Source organism: Arvicanthis niloticus, chromosome 5 (genome assembly GCF_011762505.2).
Source record: "Arvicanthis niloticus isolate mArvNil1 chromosome 5, mArvNil1.pat.X, whole genome shotgun sequence".
NCBI classification, from domain to species: Eukaryota; Metazoa; Chordata; class Mammalia; order Rodentia; family Muridae; genus Arvicanthis; species Arvicanthis niloticus.
The window spans coordinates 103,312,990-103,329,526 of NC_047662.1; positions in this window are offsets into that span (position 1 = coordinate 103,312,990).

A 16,537-nucleotide genomic window follows, 5' to 3' on the forward strand; every position below is an offset into this window, starting at 1 on the left:
TATCTGAATCCTTAGAGGTCTTCCCAGAATGCCCTGGCCAGTCACTGATAATAAAGCAACATTTCCCTCAATATTGTTGATAATCAAAAGTATTCTCAAATGCCCATTTAAACAACTGTTTGTGGTGTATGACGTTACCAGTACTGTTTCACAGATGAGAAAACGGTGTTCAGAGTGGTTGTGTTAGTTTCTTCAGGTACTGGAAATCTCAGGATTGTTACATAATTGCCTAGTGTTTAGTATTCTTCATGTATGTTAGTTTTCTAGGTCCCTTTTAAATGCATTGCTTTTTTTAAAAAGTGGATAGTAAAATGTCAGGACTGACCCATCATATCTCTTCTGGCACAGAAAATTAACGCCATGACCAAAGGCAGCTGCTACTGATTTATGTTTCCAATGAAATGGTTGGGTAGCATTGACAGATGAAGGAGAAAAGAAAAGCAAATTTGTTGTTTGCCTGGCTCATTTCTTTTTCCAGTTCATGAAAACCACTTCCACATGTAAGTTTAAATGCTGAGGAAGAAGCATAGCTGGGGGCTGGTAGTGAAGTTCAGTTGGAGGAGTGGTTTTTAACATGGAAGAGCCTTTCTCATCATGTTCATCTCCTTCTTGGTGACAAGAAGCAACAAACTATAACACAGAATAAAACATTTTGCCTATTCCAAGTTCAGATATGAAAGTGGCGAGATGAGGTGAACAGGATCGTGGTCTGCTGCTGCCCTCTGTTGGTGGAATGTGAACATGTGGTAAACAGGCAGTCACCTGGCAACGCAGAGCGTCTATCGAGTAATGATGAAGAAGAAACATTAATTGGAGCCAGAGAAATGGTCAAGAGTATGTGTGCTTTTGCAGATGATCTGAATCAAGTGTCTCACAAGAACCCTGCAACTCCAGCTCCTGAGGGGATCTAACATCTCTGACCGCCATGGACATCTAGCCTCTGCCTGTGGTCACACACACACACACACACACACACACACACACACACACACACACTAAAATAAAACGTTTTTGAAAGAAGAAACATTAACAGATTAATGAATGTTCTGTCCCTTAAGTGTTCCAAATGTGAGAGTAGAAATAAAAAACATTGGGTCAGCAAATTGGCTTTGTTAAGAGCTTGGTATTGTGGGTCCCAGAATGATTGTGATTACATTAATTAGTACTTGGAAGTACCTGGGGATTATTGCTGTTGTTATTTTCCCAGAGCTCCTTGGTTATCATTTTAATGTTTAACCAAGCTTGGACAGTGTTCATCTTTGTTATATCAAAATCTAATGTTGATTATGACTTTTGCTTTTTTTCCCCCAGTAATTCCAGGTTCTTACAACACTGACCACTTTACTGCCTTTCCATTCTGTGCCATTATTGTCTTGTATGTTATGCTCATACATAATAAGTCTTTAAAGCATTATTATTGTTCAGTATTTATTTGGATTTATGTATACACTTTCTAGTTCTGTTGTTTTTCATTCATGTCTAGCTTTCTTCAGAGGTTCTGGGCTCCTATTCAGTTAGTAATATTTCTTACTATTTTCTCTAACATCTGTCTACTGGTAACAATTCTGCACAAGTTTCCTTTGGGGGGAAATGCCCTTCTTCCTCTTCCCCTCTGCTCTTCTCTGTTTTCCTTCCCACTCCCACTTCCAATTCTTATTTTCTACTTCTATAGGGTTACCCCAGGCTGGCCTTGTGCTCAATATGTAGCTGAGGCTTTGCACTCACTGCCCTGCATAGACTTCCTGAGTGCTAGAATCACAGGCATGTACCACCATGCCCAGTTTACGTGATGCTGGGCATCAAACTCAGGGCCCCATGCATGCTAGGCGAGCACTCCTACAACTCCAGCCCCCAATTATTTTTTCCAGCTCTTAAAAATGGCCAGACCTCTGTTTTCCGTGGTGTTTGTTGAGAAGTCCTCTGTTGTCTAAATCTCCATTCTCTGAAGCTTAGCTATTGTTTTTTAATGTTTTTAAAAATAATCCGTTGTGCTTTTTTTTGTTTAGTTTCATTTTTCTAAAAATTCACCAGTTTTCCTGCTGGGTTTCTGTTCTAGTTTGCTTTCTGTTGCTGTGATAGAGCACTGACCAAAATCAATTTGGGAAGGAAAGGGTTTATCTGGCTTACACGTCCATGACATAGTCCATCCTTGAGGGAGGTCAGCTAAGAGTTTGAAGCAGAAACCAGAGAGAAATCTGCTTACCTTGTCTGGCTTGCTCAGCTACCTACCTTTTACAGTCGCACGGAATGGCACTGCCTATAGTGGGCTAGGTCCTACCACATTGTCTAAGACTAGCTCCAACAATATGTTCAGTGATTCAAGGAGGGGATGTGGGGTCAGTGACAATATAAAGCAGACACACAAGCACACACACTTGGTGGATGGAGCAAGTACCAATGAGAAAGTTTCAACAACTTGACACATATACACAGATACATACATACATACATACATACACACACACACATTCACACATTGAGTGAATAGAACAAAGCTCCAGTCGCTATATACATATACACATATACGTGTGTGTGTATACATACATATATACATACATACATGCATACATACATACATACATACATACATACAGCCAACAAGCAGGCTTTAACCATTTTACTCTCTCTCTCTCTCTTTCTCTCTCTAAGCTCCAACAAGCAGGCTTCAACCATTTTACACCCCCCCCACACACACACACATTTGGTGGATGGTGCAAACTCCAATGAGTTGACTCCAACAACTTTTATTTTTTTTCTTTTAGCCTTTTTATACCACCTAAGACAGAGTTCTCTATGTAAGAAAAAGATTACCTACCTCATAGCCACAAGTTACATATTCTCTAAAAACAATCACCACAAAAACATATTTTTCAAAAACAAATTAAAATCATTACCCAAAAGGAAATTACAACAGCATTATTGATTATGTATTCTTCTTTTGAAACTCATACCTAACTAAACATTTCCCATCTATCTTTCTCTCCACAAGTTCAATGTAACCCAAAAGCAATAATTCTTTTGTTATTGATTAATGAAGTTTAAGCAAGTCAGTCTACAGTAGCAAGTTTTTCCCCCATGCTTCACTGACAACAATGTGTATTTACCAAGAATCAGGTCATCAACTATCTTATGTCTTATTTATGAAATCTTGTCCAGCTAAGTTGGCTAATTATCTATCCTCTATTCTTATAATAGAATTATTTACTCTATTCATAACCATGACTTTTCATGGTGCACACCAAAACCTGTGCTTGTGACTACATCCCTAGATCACAAGATCCAGAACTGAGACCCAACCTAGAAGAAATGTTTTCTTTGATCATTAACTTGTCCCAAGCCTGTTTTTCTCTCTAGTACAATTACATGCTTGTAATGCCTGAAAGCTTTCTAACCTACACAGCCTTTGCTTGCTATTCTTCATGGAAGGGGCACGTTCTAGTCTTGATTCTAACTGCATTATATCTTTCTGGCAAAACATTTTAAACCATTTCCTTAAATTCCCTATCAACTGCTCTAACTTCCTAAAACTATTTAAATAAATAAACTATTTATTTAAATAAACTATTAAAATAAAATCAGGGATCCTGTAAAATAATTAATTCATCTAAATAATATTTTATCAAAGCTCATCTTTATGTTGGTCTGCAGGAAAATTGTCCAATAGAGTGGGCTGTCTATCATCCAGGAAGGAATCACACCAGGCTGTAGGCAGTGAGGGTCTCCCCACACCCAATCACACCATGCCAGATGTATGAGGAATGTAGCAATGACAAACATGAGAAGGTATATTGCAAGAAGCAATCCTGAGACAAAGTCCTGGGGCTATGCCTCTTCCAGGGTACACCCATGGAAGTGGAAGCACTACAGAATGGTGGGCTGTCTCCAGTCTCCAGGAAACTCACTTGCCCACTGCAGCTCCTCATGCATGGCATCTGCCACCACATCAATCAGCAATCATGAAAATGACCCACAGACATGTCCATACCCTAACTGACGGAAACAAGTTTTTAGCTGAGATGATTTCTTCCCAGGTATGTCTAAGTTATGTTGACTTGACAAAAGCTAACTATGATGGTATTTGTAGAGCTGATAAAACCATCCACACGTGGCCTGAAGACAGTAGACATGTGGTTGGATATGCAACTTACTGAGTTTTTAACAATGGCCTACATCCCTTTACATTGTCCAGGTTAAGGGAAGAGGCACTATGATCCTTCAAAAAATCCTTTTTTTCCTAATAATATTTTTATTATCACTATAACAAGTTATCAGGTGTCTAGAAGTTCAGAACAATACTAGTTTTTGTCTTATGTTTTGCAAGGCAGAAATCTGAAATGGCCTCCAGTGGGCAGAACTGTGCTCCATCTAGAGAGTGCAGAAGGACTCCACTCTCCTTTCCTTTCCGGGGGCTAGTGACAACATGCATGCCTTGCTGTGGCTCCTTTCTCCACTGTCAAAGCCAGCAATGGTCATCATCATTTCTCTGACTCTCCATGTTCTGTATCTCTGGCACCCTTGTTTCCTTCTTATACGGCTCTCTGGGATTATACTGGACCCACTCCAGTGAGATTGTCCTTATTTCTCAGACCTGATTTGATTCAATCACAGCTGCATGGTTCCTTTGGCATTAAGTGTCATCAGTTTAGTGTTCCCTGCTGTGACACAAACCCAGTGTATGCATTGTACTGTTTTAGATCCCTCCACTGGGCCAAGAGAAACAGTGCCATAGGATGTTCATGCTGCCTTCTGTGTCCTGAGTACGGAGACTCCTATGACCCAGGCATCCTGCGTCTTCTTCAAGATCCATAAAATAAGAACATGCTTTACCAATTGCAAGTGGAGATCATAGCAAACCTTGATGTGTATATGGATTTTTTTTCTTCATCATCAATACGTGAACATCTTTCTTTATTGACTACTTGGTTTCCTCTAGGTCTAATTCTCCTAGGAAAGATAAACATTTTATTTTACTCTCATCAATCATATTTACTTATTTACTGCTAGGTTCCAGAGTAATAAACTGGATTCTGATGATTTTCTAAAGAGACCAATTATGTTTTTCTTGGATTCATGAACTCATGAATCTAGAGATATAGGTTTCAATATCTGCAGGATTAGTTTGACTGATGCTTAAATTAATCTACCTTTACTCAGTGAGACTACTTTCAGGTTGGCTCCTGGGTTCTTTTGATGTAACTTAGCCATCCTTGATATTGTCCTTCCATTCTGATGTAATATGTCTCCTCATTTGCTTTGTCCGATGCAGAACCAGAACCTGCCAATTCTCCAAAAAGCCCCATTTCCTTTAGAGACTGTAGTGAGCACTGTGGAACTCACTCCTGGCAGGCTGATCTCTATAGAAGTAACACCTTCAACTTTTGTTTGTTTCTTTGCTTAAACAGAGTCTAACCTGGAGATATCTGGCAAAACAGAGATGTGGTTCAACACCAAAGTCAGGGTATAAAAGAATAGATTTGTATCCGAGAGGCAACAATTTAATCTCCATCAGTATAAGTCTCCATATGATGTAGTAATTTTTTTAATTATAAACAAAAATAGTATATATTTGTATATAAAGCTATCACCTTATGTTTTGATGTATAAATATACTATGTACGATGCGTAAATAGCTAATCAAGTCACTTAACACAAATTCTTTATGTATATTTTGGTGGTAAAAACAATTACTTTTTGATCAATTTCAAACATGCAGTGTATTGTTATTATCTGTAGTCACCAGGACGTAAATAGACCTCTTGAATTTAGTCCTCCTTTTAAACTAGAAATTTTAATTTTTGCCTAAGTTTCTTCCTAACTCCTACCACTACCCTCCAGCTTTCTGCTAATCACCAATTTACTCGTACTTGTCCTATGAGTTCAAGTGTTTTAGATTACATACATTAGTGACATCATTTGTCTTTCTGTGCCTGCTTAATTTACTTAAAATACTGTTTTCCAAGTTCATCTATATTCTCACAACTGATAAAGACCGGTAACTGTGCATAGTGATACTACGTTTTATTTATTTACTCATATCTTCATGGACACTTGGACTGAAACCAAATTACTTTCTGTGAAAATATAGTTATGTCTTTGACATAATTATCTCATAGTTATTGGTAATGTATCTAGGATTGGGATCTCTATATCATAGATAGTTCTATGTTTGTTGGGAGATATATCCACAGTACTTTCTGTAATTGACATATATTTCCACCAAAGGAATCGGAGATGTGGTTCAATGGTAGAATGTTCAAGTAGAATGGATGAGATCTGGGATTCAGTTCCCAGTACTGAAAACAAAACAATCTTTCCAAAGCAAACAAAACCATCCCCAATAATGCTATAGAGGTATTTCTATCACCAATAAATGCTATTATCATATTAGCTATTAGATTTTTCACCATTAACAGCAGGTAATTATTATGTTTTACACATGGTTGGACAATATAGAGTAATACAAAAATTAAAATAGTTTCACTGTTTTTATATAGTCATATATAATGGAATAAATGTTTATTGTTCATAACTTTACAACTATATAGAGACACAGTGGATGGAGATAAGTAATTATGAGTTACTCTATCAGTGAGCAAGGTGTGCTACACCATTATTGCAAATGTACTTTCTGGGAAGCCATGCTTTGTTTTCAAGAAATAAAGTACAGCAACTGTTAGGAGCCGCGTGAGCGTGATAGCATTCGCCATTACAAGATGGCGCGGGCATCCTGTCCTCCCACTAGTAAACAACTAACTATGCAGGTGCGAAAGGCAAAAAGCTCGCCAAAGTCACTGCCCATCCCGGGGTGTATTATGGGTAATGAGTGAACAGCCAATCAGAAGTGAACACGCCACTCTAGGGTACATATAGCAGTGCCTTTTCTGGACTTGGGGTCTTTCTGCTTCTGCTGATACAAGAATAAAGCCTCGCTGTGGTAACCACCCGAACACTGCCTCACGTGTCTCTTTCGCGGGTAAAGGGGACACAGAAGGGCGCGGAACATCTTCAAGGCGCCGTGGAAGACCCCCCGAGACTCGGGGCGGGTTAAAAGATTACAGGATCGAGGTACGTCTCTGAGAGATATGTTTGGGGTGGAAGCTTTCGTTGTGGGCGGATTTTCACCCATTGCCGCCGCAGCAATAGTTGGCCTCTTGTTTGTGTTGCTTTCGCTTTTAGCTTATTTGTGTTGTAAAGATCCAGCTCGCAACACAGCTATTAGTGCAAGTCAAGAGGTTTCAGGAGAGGTCCACTCCAGAGTATCAGAAACAGAGCGTGTTAGCTGGCATCAGGCCAAAGAGCCTGGAAAGGAGAAGCAGGCAAAAAAGCCTGGGCAACAGAAGCAGGCCAAGGAGCCTGGTCATAGGAAAGAGTACTCAAAAGGAACGGAGGCCACTACAGGGCCTGTTAAAGTTAAGGACCCTTTACCGGCTGGTGAAGAGAGAGTGGAGTTCGGGGGGACTCCCCTGTACCCCATTAAGGAGCCTGCTTCCATAGACCTTAGCAGCTCTGAGGAAGACCTAATGCAAGGAGAGGAAGAGAGCCTAGAGCAGGAAGCAGCCGCCTGTGCAAAGGATAGCCGTTTTGGGATAAGACTAAGAAAGACCTTGAGCCCCTCGGTCCTGGCCTTGCCTCCGGCCTATGCCTCGGGCAGCGCCTCTAATTCATTTCTTAGCCCAGGAGATCGGAGACAACTACAGCTTGCATTTCCGGTCTTTGAAGCGGCAGAAGGCGCTCGTGTCTATGCCTCAGTAGAGTATAGACAGGTCAAAGAATTAGCTGAGGCAGTAAGTGCATATGGAATTGGGGCTAATTTTACTATATCCCAAGTGGAGAGATTAAGTACAGCTGCTATGACGCCAGGAGACTGGCAGGACACAGTGAAGGCGGTACTTAACAATATGGGCCAATACCTAGAGTGGAAGGCCTTGTGGCACTAGGCACTACAAGCACAAGCCAGGATTAATGCAAACACTGAGGGACAACAATTATGGACTTTTGACATGCTGGCTGGAGTTGGCATACACGAGAACGACCAGACCGCTCATGCCTGCCAGGTCTACGTACAGATAGCATCAGCTGTAATAAAGGCATGGAAGTCCCTCCCTAGGAAGGAAGGCAGTAACCTTTATTTGTCCAAGATAATTCAGACATCTAATGAGTCTTTCTCTGACTTTGTGGCCCGCATGACTGAGGCAGCTGGCAGAATCTTTGGGGAACCAGAACAAGAGATGCCATTGATTGAACGGATGGTCTTTGAGGATGCCACGGCTGAATGCCGTGCAGCCATTGCTCCTTGGAGAGCCGGGGGGGCTGCAAGACTGGTTGGGAGTCAGTCGCGGCTTGGGAGGTCCCCTTGCTGGTGCTGGACTTGCAGCAGCAAACTTAGAAATGGCTGCAGTCCTCCTTAAAGGTCAGAATCATAGAATTCGTTGCCTGTGGGAAGGCGGGACATATGCTGCATGTTGCTACTGACAAAGTTCAATTTTCAGAAATTGGCTCCTTTTTAGGGACGGTTATCTATCCAGAAAAGATAATTCCTTAGAAATTGGAGATTCATAGAGACCATTTACATACTTTGAATTATTTTCAGAAATTATTAGGTGATATAAATTGGTTAAGACCATTTTTAAAAATTCCCTCGGCCGAGCTGAAACCTTTATTTGATATTTTGGAAGGGGATGCTCATATTTCCTCACCGAGGGCCTTAACACCGGCTGCGAGCTGTGCTCTGCAAGTAGTAGAAAATGCTTTACAAGATGCCCAGTTGAAACGCATAGATGAAACCAAAACCTTTGACTTATGTGTTTTTAAAACTAGACACTTACTAACTGCTGTATTATGGCAGGAGGGGCCCTTGTTATGGATTCATCCCAATGCTTCTCCCGCAAAGATTATTGAAAGGTATCCAGATTCAGTCGCTCAGCTTCCCCTTCGTGGACTAAAAGCAGCCATTACTCATTTTGGAAGGGAGCCTAAGGTTTTGATAGTGCCTTATGCTGCCCATCAAGTCCAAATATTAACGGCAACCTCTGATGTTTGGGCAGTGCTGGTTACTTCCTTCAATGGTCAAATAGATAATCATTATCCTAAGCATCCCATCTTACAATTTGCCTTAACTCAAGCTATCATATTTCCACATATTGTGTCTCAGGAGCCACTCCCAGATGGAATGGTAGTTTATACGGACGGGTCAAAAACAGGAGTGGGTGCCTATGTGGTTAATGATAAGGTTACATCCAAACAATACCAGGAAACCTCACCTCAAATTGTGGAATGCTTAGTAGTGTCAGAGGTTCTGGAAATCTTTCCAGGTCCCTTAAATATTGTTTCAGATTCCTTCTATGTGGTTAATGCAGTAAAAGCATTAGAAGTTGCTGGGTTAATTAAGACATATAGCAGACTTGTAGAAGTTTTTCAAAAGATTCAGCTTACCCTGGCTAAGCGAAGATTCCCTGTCTTTATAACTCATATCAGGGCTCACTCAGGCTTACCGGGACCTATGTCCCGTGGAAATGACCTGGCAGATAGAGCCACAAAGTTGATTGCAATTGCCCTTTCGCCAAAATTAGAAATAAAAGGTTTCATGTGACAGCTGAGACACTACAATGTCAGTTTAACATCTCTAGAAAGGAGTCCAGAGATATCGTGACTCAATGCCAAAACTGCTGTCAATTCCTACCTGTTCCCCATACAGGAATTAACCCTTGGGAAATTAGGCCATTACAGATCTGGCAAATGGATGTTACTCACATCCCATCCTTTGGCAAATTACAATATTTGCATGTCTCCATTGATACCTGTTCTGGAGTTCTGTTCGCCTCTCCATTGACCGGAGAAAAGGCGGCCCATGTTATTCAACATTGTTTCGAGGCTTGGAGTGCCAGGGGAAAGCCTAAAATCCTTAAAACTGACAATGGACCAGCCTACACTTCTCAAAAATTTCAACAATTTTGTCGCCATATGGAGGTGACACACCTGACGGGTCTTCCTTACAACCCTCAGGGACAGGGCATCATCGAGCGTGCTCATCGTACCCTTAAAACTTATTTGATAAAACAAAAAGGAGAAGTTGAGGAAGCTCTGCCCACGGTGCCACGAGCTACTGTTTCTCTGGCACTTTTTACCCTCAACTTTTTGAATTTGGACAGTCAGGGCAACACTGCGGCTGATCACCATTGCCTAGAACCAACTAGGCCAAAAGAAATGATAAAATGGAAAGATGTTTTGACTGGTCAATGGAAAGGCCCGGATCCTATTTTAATAAGATCCCAGGGAGCGGTTTGTGTTTTTCCACAGGAAGAAGACAACCCATTTTGGCTGCCAGAGTGACTGACACGGCAACTCGCGGTTCCTGAAAATGACCCCCCGAAGGATTCATCTGCAGACGCTCTCAGTTCTCATTTGGACTCTCCTAAATCGGGTTCCTAGTATATATAGTGAATTTAGATGTCTATCCTATCTGCTTTTCCAAAACCTATGCCCTTGCCTTCTTAAAAGGCGCCGCTTCTGCTAACTTGTACCAATGTAACTTGCTTTATGTCCCAGTGCTGGTCTGCTCTTGTCTATAAGCAGGCCCTAATAGCCAGTATACCACTATGGATCCCTATCCCCGTTCAGACGTCTGGGACCTTGACTTTATTTCGACAGAAGAGAGATTTTGATATAACTGCAGCCATTATCACTGCTATTACCATCTCTGCAGCTGCAGCCATGACAGCCAGCACAGCCTTGGCTGATCAGGTTACAGCAGCTACTGTTGTTAATCAAATCTCAGAAAAAACCTCTGAGGCTTTGACCATTCTACAGAAAGTGGATGCATACCTGGCATCAGGCATCCTGTTGGTCAATCAGAGAGTTGATTTGCTCCAAGCCCATGTGGAGCAGCTCACAGATGTGGTTCAAATGAGCTGCGTGTCAGCAACCCCACATCTAGGTTATTACACCTCTGAGATTTATGAATGATACATTTATTCAAAGCCATAATCTTTCTGCTTATTTACAAGGGAAGTGGACTAGGGAGCTGGACCAGATGCAGCAGCAATTGCAGATCCGGATTTCGAGCCTTAATGGAACACGAGTGGACACCGTTACCCCTGGCGATTTTACTTCTTGGCTTACCTCTGCCTTTTCTTTCTTTCTTAAAGGGTGGGGATAGGCCTGTTTGGTGCAGCCCTATGTTGTGGATTAGTGTTCATGTTATGATTGGTCTGCAAGCTCAGAGCCCAACAAAAACGTGACAAGGCTGCTATCGCTCAAGCACTCGTAGCCTTGAGCAAGCATCTCCCCCTGAAATTTGGCTATCTAGGCTAAGAAAGTAGCTGATGACTGAGACCCTCAGTTGATGCACCCCAAGGGTTCAGCCCATTGCACTGGGTCGATGAGAGGTCTAAGTCTAGCCAGCCCTTGCCTGAATAACTGTGGTACCAGAATATCTAGAGGTGTTGCGAATGGGTACTCGACAGGGAATGTTCCACGAGTGTGGATAGATTTCCCGAAAGTATGCCTGATTGCACAAAGGTTTGATGCCAAGAAACCTCCTTCCCTGGTGGCACCACAGGGCAGAGGCTCCCTTTCCCCATCAAAAGAGATGGGTATGGGAAATATTCCTCATTGCACGACAACGAGAGAAGAAACCCATTACAATATCTCATTTTGCACAGGGGATCAGGCCTCTGCTTTCCCTCACTGAGTTGGTGCCGCGCTTGATAGGCAAAAGGCTGTTCCATCTTAATAAAATTGATAGGGGGAGATGTTAGGAGCCGAGTGAGCGTGATAGCATTCGCCATTACAAGATGGCGCGGACATCCTGTCCTCCCAATAGTAAACAACTAACTACGCAGGTGCAAAAGGCAAAAAAGCGCTCCAAAGTCACTGCCCATCCCGGGGCGTATTATGGGTAATGAGTGAACAGCCAATCAGAAGTGAACACGCCACTCTAGGGTACATATAGCAGTGCCTTTTCTGGGCTTGAGGTCTTTCTGCTTCTGCTGATACAAGAATAAAGCCTCGCTGTGGTAACCACCCGAACACCGCCTCACGTGTCTCTTTCGCGGGTGAAGGGGAACCGGAGGGGCGCGGAACAAGCAACTTTTCTTGTAAACTTCTGTTTTTTTTTAATCTTTATAAAATTTTACAAACTAAAGGCTGGAGGGATGGTTCAGTGGGTAAGAGGACTTGCTGCTCTTGTAGAGGACCTGAGTTTGATTCCCCAAACTCATGTTGACTTGATGAACTGTAACTTTGAACTGTGAGCAAAAACAAATGTTTCCATCTTAAATTGCTTTTGCTGGGGTTTAAAAAATATTACAATTGGAGAATGAACTCACGTGGTTTTTTGTTTTCAACCTGATATTGTTTTAGAAAAATATATCTTTCTTATTGTCAGTTGAGCAAATGAATGCATTTTACCTGACTTTTCCCTACGTATCAAAACATAAATGAAAACACTTCTCAGTCATCACAGTATGCTCATCTGTGTGGAATCTTAAAGACTATTTCCTACTGCAGAAAATTATTCAGACACATGCCTAACATTTTAGATCCATTATCCATTGGGTTTTGCTGTGTTTGATGGAAATCTGCAAAGGCTAAGTTACATCTAAATAGCAGTGTTATTAACAATCACAAAATTAATGAGATTAATATTGAGCTCAAGTGTGTAAAATGCCAGAGTTAGCATAAGCACCATGATGCCTTTGTGCATGACATTTTTATTTTGCCTCAGGGAAAAGTTCTGTGAGCTAATTCCCTAAGTATAGCCAATACATTATCACTGCAATTAAACTGCTCAGTCTCTTAGTTGTTTTCACAACTTCTAGAGAGAGCAAAAACGAAGTACTCTTGAAGGAGACATTTGTCGTTAAGTAGTAAGTAAATGTGGATTCGAACAAAATTGAAGTAAGGAGCAGCTTTTTATAGCACTCTGATTATTGTAAGAGTAAAACATATTTACTGAAAAATACTTGAAAATGTGCACATGCGCATGCACACACACACACACACACACACACAAGCCTATATTTCATTGATGACCTATGACTACCAAAATGTCTGGTGCTACCTGTCTCTACAAGGAACTCCTAATAAGATTGCTTTAGATAAACACAGTGCCTTAGTCACTGTTCTATTTTTGTGAAGAGTCATCATGACCAAGGCAACTTTTATAAAAGAAAGCATTTAACTGGAGCTTGGTGTACAGTTTCAGCGGTTTACTTCACTAGTATCATGGTGGGGAGCATAGCAGTACGCAGGTGGGGGCTGGAGCAGGAGCTGAGAGCTACATGGTGGATCTTTAGGCAGAAAAAGAGGAAGCCTAAGCCTGGCATGGGCCTTCGAAACTTCAAAGCTCACCCCCAGTGATACACTTCCTCCAAGGCCACACCTCTCAATCCTTCCCAAATATTGCCAATCCCTAATGACAAGCATTTAAATATATGAGCCTATGGGGGTCATTCTTATTTAAATCACCATATATAACACCACAACCTTTTCTTAAAAGCTAATTGAAAAACACAATTTTTGCATGGTTATGTTGTGGCCCCACAATAGGATACCACTCAACAATGAAAAGGAAACAAACTGTCAATACATGCATCAAAATGAATGGGTTCCCACATATTATCCAGTTAAAATAAGGCCCTATACAAGTACAGTCTGTGTGAGTTATTTTATATAAAATTTAGGAAGTACAAATCAATCTGTAGTAACAGCACTGATGTGTTGGTCTGGGATATTTGGAGGACCAAAACGTAACACAGCAAGGAACTTCAAAGAGTCATTAAGATGTTTTTGGAAGTGACATCTTGATTATACACTTTCATAGAACTGTATAGGGATGTTTAAGGTAGGTTTCTCTGTTGTTTGGCAAAACACTAACCAAAATTAACTGAGAAGGAGAAATGGCTTATTATCTTTCAACTCTTAGATGATAGGCTATCACTGAAGGAAGTTGGGGCAGGATTTCAAGGCAGTAACCTGAAGGCATGAACTGAAGCAGAGACTTCGAAGGGGATGGTGGTTACAAATTTACCTCCATGGCTGACTCAGGTTGCTCTCCTATGCAACCCAGGAGTGGTTGCCTAGGGGTAGCGCTGCACCCAGTGTCTGGACCTCCCACATCCATCAGTAATCAAGAAAATTTGCCTACCAGTCAGTCTGTTGGAAGCAGTTTCTCAACTGATATTCCCTCTTCCCAGATGACTTTAGCTTGTGTCACGTTGACAAAAACTAAACAGCATAATTGACTCCTTTGTTAATCTGATAAGCAAATACATGATAAATATTAAACCGTAACTCTTTTTTCTTATGCACAGATCACAATATTAAATACGATACAACTTTAAAAGTCTGACAGTTTTTAAAAAATTCAAACCCCTTAGATTTTCAGCTGCAGGCTCGTGTGTGTGTGTGTGTGTGTGTGTGTATTTCAAGAGGGAAGAGTCAGGGAACAGTTACTATCAAAGCAAAGCAAATCCAAAAATCTAAGGATGTAAATAGTTCAGTGTTGGACATCTGGGACTCACTCATTATCCTTGGGATGCCTGAGGGCTTGAGCATCTCCACGTGTCTGGCTCTGCCACCTACAGAATTTATGGCTTCCCCTGTAGGCTCAGGGTGGCTCCACTCCACAGTGCATTGCCCTTGGTGTCATCTCATGGTCCTGGCATCTCCACTGCAACTGAGGCTCACCTGCACCATTGGCTTCTACTGGCCTCTCTTGGGAAATTCCAACTGAGCCACAGAATGTCAAACTCAGCTCTGTCCATGAGCCCTTCATGCTTTTAAAACTAGTATGAGGCAGAAGACTCTCACACAATATTTGCCATATTCTGCTGTCAGCTTGATGCAGTCTTTGCTTCCTTTAGACCACAGCTTCTGTCTTCTGTTCCTGAGGAAACACCTCCAGAAGATTTGAAATCCATGATGGTCTCTTATTAGTCACAGTTATTTCTTCAGCCCCAGCTGAGAAGAAATCACATATCCTTAGTTAAAAATATCATTAACAACTCTGATATAGTGTTTCAGACAGACTCCCCTGTAAAATCTCATAAGGCAGGCTTCCATTGTCTGTATTTCTCTAAAAACAATCTTATCTTGTGAGCTCCCACAGGATAGCCCATTAAGCTCAGCACAGTCAACAGTGTTTTCAGCCCAAAGTTCTCAATGTTTCTACAATCCTCCCCAAAACTACATGGTCAAGTCTGTCACAACCATGCTGCACATTCCTGGTACCAGCTTCTATTCTATTCTATTCTATTCTATTCTATTCTATTCTATTCTATTCTATTCTATTTTCACTGCAGTTATAAAAACACTCTGATCAAAGGAAACTTGGAGAGGGTTTATTTGGCTTGTACATTATAGTCATCATTGAAAGAAGCCTATGCAGGAACTCAAGGCAGGAACTGACTGAAGCAGAAGCCATGGAAGAATGCTCTTTGCAGTCTTGCTTTCGCCTGGCTTGCTTCCCCTGTTTTCATATACAATCTAGGACCACCTGTAATGGGATGGTACTTCCCATAGTGGCCTGGGTCTTGCCACATCAATCACTAATTAAGAAAATGCTTCTTCAAATATGCCCACAGACCAATCTGATAGAGGCACTTTCTCAATCATGGGTTCTTCTTCCCAGTAACTCTAGCTGTGTCTTATTGACCACCTAAGTAGCACAGTCAGGAAACGCAAACATAGAGGGCTATTACTTTATTATAATCTCTAATTATACATTTAACTTGCTTATTTTAATTTCCATTAAATTATAATCCTGGCCCTATTGTTGAAGACTATACTTAACAATCATTTTGAACATGGAGAAGTCGAGCTGGTGCCTGACTAGAGCCTTCATCCCATGGACCACCAGAAGAGAGAGGTAGCCATCACCCAGCTACAAACCTTGTGATGTGTAACCATGCCATGTTTGTATGCCATGCTGTTGCAGTAGCAGCACAGATATAGGAGTAACCATGATGTGGAACCCATGTCTCCACACTGCTTGGGTAGCCAAGAACCCAGAACTAGATAGGTCATGTTCTTAGGGTGAAACGAGCGCCCCCCAAATCCCTTTTCGCCCTCGAATAAGGACAGGAGGCGGTAATCGGGTGTACTGCGACGAGGACCTTTTACTATTCCACACAGTAAAGCGGAAAGACGGAAGAAACCGGAAGCGGCTCGATTAAATACACCCTAGAGTGACGTATTCACTTCTGAATGGCTGTTCACTTACCACCCAATATTACGCCTCGGGATAGGCCAGTGACTTGGCGCTCTGTCTGCCTAGCAGCTGTGCAGAATAATTGTTTACTGCTGGGGAAACACGAGGCCAACGCCATCTTGGAAAATGCAAATGTGTAGCCACTGAAACAGCGGCTCACTACATTAGGGGAACACCAAATACTATTGTTCTCCTAAAGGAACATAGCAACAAAAGAACTCTTAATGGCATTCTGCTATACCAAGAGAACAGTGGCTTGTTCAGCCATCATCAGAGAAACTCCCTCTTGCAGTAAATGGGAATAAATACAGGGACCCACAACTGAAA